The sequence below is a fragment of the Raphanus sativus genome, unplaced genomic scaffold, assembly GCF_000801105.2.
Source record: "Raphanus sativus cultivar WK10039 unplaced genomic scaffold, ASM80110v3 Scaffold4403, whole genome shotgun sequence".
Classification (NCBI taxonomy): Eukaryota; Viridiplantae; Streptophyta; class Magnoliopsida; order Brassicales; family Brassicaceae; genus Raphanus; species Raphanus sativus.
In genome coordinates, this window is record NW_026619705.1 from 1 (window position 1) to 7235 (window position 7235).

General features: G+C 32.4%; 1 long non-coding RNA gene across 2 annotated transcripts; it reads left to right on the forward strand.

The window, feature by feature from the left end:
• The first annotated feature begins 3101 nt into the window (after positions 1–3101).
• On the forward strand, positions 3102–7229 carry LOC130507367 (uncharacterized). 2 transcript variants are annotated; one of them, XR_008942299.1, is made up of 5 exons: positions 3102–3295; positions 3380–3522; positions 3619–3737; positions 4146–4221; positions 6548–7229. It is a non-coding gene; the product is annotated as an uncharacterized LOC130507367 (long non-coding RNA). The 2 variants fall into 2 exon arrangements; XR_008942298.1 differs by lacking the exon at positions 6548–7229 and having other exon boundaries at positions 3103–3295; positions 4146–4682.
• Positions 7230–7235: the final 6 nt, after the last annotated feature.

Here is a 7235-nt window from a genome sequence, read left to right on the forward strand (position 1 = left end):
TAAAGTGTATAAAATTTCGTGGTCAACCTATCTGGTTACCTAGGCCTTTTGCCTTTATCATACTGATCTTTTAGCATAATTCAGATTAGTCGGGAGTACAGTCTCGACCATTTTCTATGCCTTGGACGATTATTATTTATAATTTTGAAGGAACTTTTTATTTCCTTTGTCTAATGGTTCAATGTGGAAACCATTCATTTTCAAAATTTTATAACTCAAATTGGTCTTTTATTTGGGTGAATAATTCAGGTCCTCTTTAGGCAATGCCTTTGGTCGGATGATTTTAATTACTATACTCATTTTTAAATTTTCATTTTGTCATTTATCAATCAAGAAATTATCAAGCAAATCAAATAAGATAATATAAAAATAAAACAACTCTTATAATAAAATTGTAAATGACAAACAAATCAAAACATAAATCAAGCAGACAATTCCCTTTATTATTCTGGACGTGGCTTCTTTGGATTCATCCTTATTCTCTCCAGCCTTATTGGCTTCAGGAAGTCTCATCTCACTAGTTTTCTTTAGTATCTCATTATTCTTCTCAGCTTGTAATAGATACGAGATCAAATTCGTACAAGTGGTGAAACCTTTTTTTTTTTGTATGTATATTGTAACAATAGATCCCTTGGATCAGCTGTGAGGAATGTCTTTTTTTCAGTAAATCTTCCTCTGTTACCTCTTCACCACATAGTTTCAATTTAGAAACAATTTTGATTAGAGCTGAGTTATATTCATCTACGGACTTAAAGTCCCGAAATCTGAGATTTATCCACTCATGCCTAGCCTTTGGTAATAACACTATTGTGTATCTGGATTTTAACTCTGTCCAAAGGTCTAGAGGGTTCTCAATATTTAGATACTGATCTCTGAGATCCTCAGTGAGATGTTGGCGAATAATTATTACTACCCCATATTTTTCATTTTCAGTTGCATACTCGCATTTGATGATACATCTGTCAAGTCCTCTTATCTTCAGGACACTTGCAGTGTTCATGGCCCATTTTACATAATTATCTCCAGAGAGATTAAGGGCTGGATAATCCAAATTTGACATATGAAAATATAGATTTTAGAGTCTTATTATTTGACTTATAATCAGATTCAAACAATGCATTTTGGTTTCTTTCAACCTTTTAGTTATGCAATGTGATTTGGTTTCTTTTAACCTCTAAATTATATAATCTAATCCGATTTATTTTAGTCAATATAGCAATGCAGCTTTGGTTTCTTTCAACCTTTAAATTTATGCAATGCAATCCGATTTTTCTTTCAATCTAGCAATCTAGAAAATTTCTATAATTTTTTTTGTTTTTTATCAATCCCTAATGATTCAATTCAATTTCGACATTGATCAGGGAAATCATCTAGCAAGTAGACTAAAATTTAACAATTTCAATCGAAAACACCTATTTGCAATCGGATTTCATAAAAAATAGGGTTTGTATAATTCTCAATCCTAAGCAGTTCTAAACATCAAGAACAACTTTTTTAAAAAATCAAACTAGACAATCAGATCAATATTCAAGTCGGAATCATGAAAAAAATTAGATGTTTTTGGATGAAAACCGATCTTGTTTATGTTTTAGGGGATTGATCGATTTCTAGGTTTAAGGATTCGATTTGATCATTCAGATCAAGGGGGTTTTGAGATTTAGAAACCATTGTGGTTTCGATTTTAATTGTAAAACAATCTCATATCGAATTTTTGGTTTAAGAGTTTCGATTTACTCATGGAAGAGTTTGGACCTATTAATCTTTGCTAGGGTTTGATTTGGGGTTTTGCAAAATTTTAATGGTCATTCCTTTATCAATCAACCATGTTCGATTATGAATTCTTTTAGGGTTTCAAAATTTACCTTTAGAACTTTGAAGTGTAGATTTGGACCACCGAGAGCTGGAACAAGTCGGATCGCGAACTGCATGACCGGAACGGATCAGGATCTGGTCGCGTCTTAGGTTGAGCAAAAACCTCTTATAGCTTTAGAAACCTTAATCAAAAACGAATCAAAACAAGTTAGTATAGATAGATGAAGCAAATCGCAGAAAATAACAAAGTATAGAGAGAGGCTGCGGTTTAGGCTTTTGATTAGGGTTTTAGGGTAGTTGACGGCGCGGGCTGGAACAGAGCTTGAGGGCGCGTTTGAGATCGGATCGATACGAGGTTTGCGGCGATGGATTCTTCACGTCAAGAGCTTCAATTTGATATATTAGACGTCGTCTGGATCCTTACGGTTTGAGAGAACGAACGGTTTGAAGTCGTCGGATGAGTTTTAGAATTTCAGGATTTTAGGTCACTTGACGGCGCCTCTTAGAATAGAGCGTGAGGGTGCGTCCGGAGTCCGATAGAGGCGAGGCTGACGGCGTTGGATTCGTCTCGTCAAGAGCTTTAATTTGATATATTACTCGTCGTCTGGTTCCTCAGGGTTGAAGAGATCGATCGATTCGAAGTTGCGCCGAAATTAGGGTTGTTAGAGTTACTGGCGGCGCGTATTGAAATAGAGCGTGAGGGAGCGTCTGAGATCGAATGAACACGAGGTTTACGGCGTTGGATTCCTTTCGTCGAGAGCTTCGATTTGATATGTGGCTCGTTTTCTGGATCATTACGGTTGGAGAGATAGATCGATTTTAAGATGCGCCGTTTTTAGGGTTTTGGTGGTTTTGGGTAACTCGGGTTTTAGAGAACGTATCGTACTGATAACGTGTTGAATAATGAATGAGAAAGCTTACTTTGATCATCGACTAAACAATCGTATATATACATGATACATGTAGTTATCCTAACTATAAGATAAACACCAAACTAGAAGTAGATAATGATGAAATAGAATATGTCGATCATATATATCGGTACATAACTTCCCTAATTGTCATTAATTGTTTTCCAAAAAAAGAATACAAAACGTGCATTTGATCCCACTATGACAACAAAATTGAGTTAATTATATGTATGTGAGCTAAACTTTTTAAAAAATGATAAACCCAACTTATAATTTAAGTTGGGCCATATTTCTATAGATTTAATTAAAATTTGTTTAAATATCTTCTCAAATGGCCCAACTAACCCAAACACTTTGTAGTCGATAAAAAAAACCAAACACTATGTTTCTTTCACCAACCGTTCCTATTACGGGAAAAAATAGAAAAAGAAAGCTAAAGAAAAACATCCCGATCTCCATTTTTCTCTGTGAGAAAGGCGATTACAATGGAGAAAATCGGATTCATGTTCTTTAACGGGATATCTGATTCCGTGGGCCAAGAGTATATCGGCATGTTTCCTTTACGAATCTGGGTATTTCCTTTCAAACCTTCGATCTTTTTTTGCTCAAAATAAGTTTTTTTACTGTTTTTGAAAGAAAATCGTGTGTGATTCCAGAACCAAACATGCAGAAGATGAGTGGTTGATTTGTGTGGTCAGAAAATAGAAAAATTAAAAAGTCGATCTTCTTTTTGCTCGGGTTAAATAGGAGGTACTTTTTGGTGAGAATTCTCATGTCCACCAAATGAAATATATTGAAGGTTATCTTCGAATTTATTTATTTTTGTTCAACCTATGCTTTGAATTCTATACTCTAGGAATTTCTCGTGGTCATTTTTAATTTTTCTTTTGTTTAGGTGGACTAAAACACCTACGTGGAGTGAGAAAGGAATTCGGAAACATGTCTGCAAAAATATGATAGAAGAAAAAAAGATATGCGGTCGATGATGCAAAGACACTTTCAGTAGAGAGCTAAGTAATATTTCATATATCTTGTTATTTCATATGGTCAAGATCTTGATTGATCTGTTGTATAGACTGATATAATGTTCTATAGTGACAGTTACATTGAAACAATGATATAATGTTTTATGTGCTTCTATCTATTGATGACATTCGCTTCTGTAATGATATTGAACTTGCTAGTTAACGTTTTGTTTTATTCTATATCTATTGTATACAGTAGTTATGTTCTTGAGCTATGAATTGGTTGTAAGTAATTGTTTAGTGTAAACAGCATAGAACAATCAGTTGCATTCTAATGTTTGGTGTCATAGATTCTATTGTATAGAATTGCTTTTACCTTGCCATACCCTTTTTGGAATAATATTTTTTATGAATTAGAAGTGATTATATTATGTTCTTCTCGTTTGGGTTAATCAAGGTCACTAAAGTGGTGAGACGTGAGGTAACAGAAATGAAGTTTCTCGTCAGCGGTGAACGAAACCCAAAAAATCAAGGTTAGTAACCATTATTGATCTCTTTATATGAAAAACTGTAGAGTCACGTAGAATTAGAAATACACTGTTGAGTTAGATTTTAGTTTACTGTATAGTATTGATTGAATAATAATACATTTCTGGATTCTTGTGAGTCAATGTTTATGTAACAATGGCAAAAACAAATAAAATTTCAATTCTTGAAAGATAAAATCCAATGTAGCTTGTAACAAATAAAAACAAATGCGTAAATTAGAGAATTAACTTAGAAAACAAAACAACGTCAACACACTGATGAGTCTAAAACGGCCATCTTTTCAACCAGTCTTCTTGAACTCCATGTTTGTCTCAATCATGATAAGAACAGAGAAACTACTTAAAGAAAAACAAATAACTCAATCATGCAAGTAGAGATAAATCACATACATGATCATGAATATGTCAAAGATTGTTGAAAACCATCTCCGATGTTTAAAATTTAAAAGAAACTAGATTTTGACCCGCCCTTAAAAGGCTGGTATTTTTTTGTTTTAAATTTAATTTTTGATATTTGTTTTTTCTTTTTTATTATATTTTTGTTTTATTATAATAATATTTGTGTATAAATTTTAATCAAAACATATTTTATTAAATAATAACAATTTAAAAATTGATCTGGTATATGCACGGATAAGACTGGGTTGCGGGTCAAACTCTTCCCGCTGTCCGTCAACCCGCGTTTTTTTTTATTTTGGTTAAAAAATATGATTAGCACAACTCGCAAACAAATAATTTTGTACCTACACCCGTTCTACTTAATTTTGTGGTTATCCGCAGGTTATATATATATTTTTTAAAAATCATTATTTAATTTAATTATTATAAAATTATATTTATAATAAAAAAATTTATACATGATTTAAATTTTCAATTATTATTTTTAAATTCCTGTATTTTATAAAAAAATATTTAATTTCTTACATTTTATTTTTTAAATACTTTATGAATAGCCCCAATCCAAAATCTACCAACCCACATTCACCACGCATAAAATACTCATAATCCGCACCCGTAAATCGATTTTTCAAATAGTTAGACTAAACTTATGATCCATCTTTAAAATGATGGATATATTTTTTGTTTTATAGTTAACCCCAAAAAATTATTTCTGTTAGATTATACTTGTTACGTTTTATGTGCTTATCGTAAAACCCTAGTCTGTTGAACAACAGTAAAAGTCACCGTATAATATCAAAATACGATCATCATTTATTCTATTTGCCTATATGACCGTATGCAAACAGTTGACTATTCATGTATTGAGAGAAGTGGGTTCCTAAAGTTTTGGGATTAGTGGAAGTGGAAATTAGAAAATATGTAAATTAGTAAAACGTAGTTATTAGTTATTACAATTAGTTTTATATTTTCAATAAGGTCGAATAGCAATTATTGGACCCGTCCTATGTGGATTCCTATCCCGATTATTATGCAAGTGAAGTGGTGGTTACATACATAATATATATTTTGATTTGGTTAGTATTTTTTTAAAAGTATGTATTTTTAAAAATAATTGTTGGACATAACTCCATATCAATTGGACATGTTAATAGTATTGATACTCAGATAATAGAACTAAATGTTTCATCAGCTAAAACCGTCTCTAATGTTTCATCAGCGTAAGGTGGGTTTTGCACCCATGAGTGAATCAGTTTCACTCACGCATCCTTGTATTGTTCGAGATCTTCGATCAAATGAAAACTTTTGTTAGCAGAAAACGTGGTATATCTGGAAAACTGATATTTTAGTATAGCCATGTTATAATCTTGTTTCCTTTTTTGTATTTCGTTTGCTTTAATTTAGGAAACAATGACTACTTGGAAAAGACATGAATTTTTAACGTGAAACTAATAAAATTCTCAGTGGCATTTGGTTGTAAATAAAGGGAAACTCTAAGGGTAAGTCTATATGTGTACTTCTGTTTTAATAAAGTAGATAAAATCATTTTCAAGGTTATTAGTTACTCATCACCAACTTTGGCTGAAGCTCTGAATGCATTGGACTTTAGAACTTAAAGTTTTTTTTTTTGATTTTTATTTAGCGGTTTAAATGATAAAATTTGTCAACAATTTTTTGAATTATAAAAAAGGTACTTTCCAAGAGAAAATTGTTAAGAAGTCCACCAACTTTCTAAAATGACCATTTAACTCCTCTACCACAATAATGCAATTATTGGTTTTATAGAAATTAAAAGAATAAATAAAAGACAGCACTTTACGTTTAACGGTTCCATATATCCTCTTTCAGATTCATTGTTGTTTAGACAATTTACCTTCAATGGCTCTCACCCTCATATTTTGTTTGCTTTCAGATCTTCGTTTATATTTGATAAATTAAGTGAATTTATTGGTGGAAAACGAAGAGATTACATGCGATTTGATTGACGAAACTTCGAAGCCAGAACTGAGAAACACAAGGTATGGTAAACAGTCGATTGTTATGATTTATGAACAAAGTCCAAGTGTTTTTTAATGGTTGCCTAACAATGTTGTTCTCTTGCCGCTACAATTCGTTAGTTTTTCAATGCGTCTTCGGATCTATTGATGCAAGTTTTATTATGAAGATAATGCTGCACTTAATTATTGTTTTTTGACAATGGAAGATGGGTAATGTTGGCGGAGAGTTCGTTCTTGATCAATGTAAGAAGGAGAATTCTTTTTTTTTTTGAAGACGATATAAGATATGAGGATTTTCTCTGCATGGTTTGTGAAGATTACAATATTAGTGAGATGAATGCGGTCGAGTTCTCTTATATGTTGCCTAAACGTATAATGGAGCAAACGGCTACCAATGCCTTTCCGATTTCCTTGAGCAGCGACATACAACTAGCAAGCTTCATCACATTGCTCAAGACTGACGTTATGTGTATTTATGTCTCATTGACTGCAAACAAAGGTCGTCGTGATGTGAATAGAAATCAAAAGCTTGCTGTCGGAGAGAATGCTGCTACGGATTTTGGTAGTTTTGGAAATGTTCAGTACAAGATTATGAAGCCATCA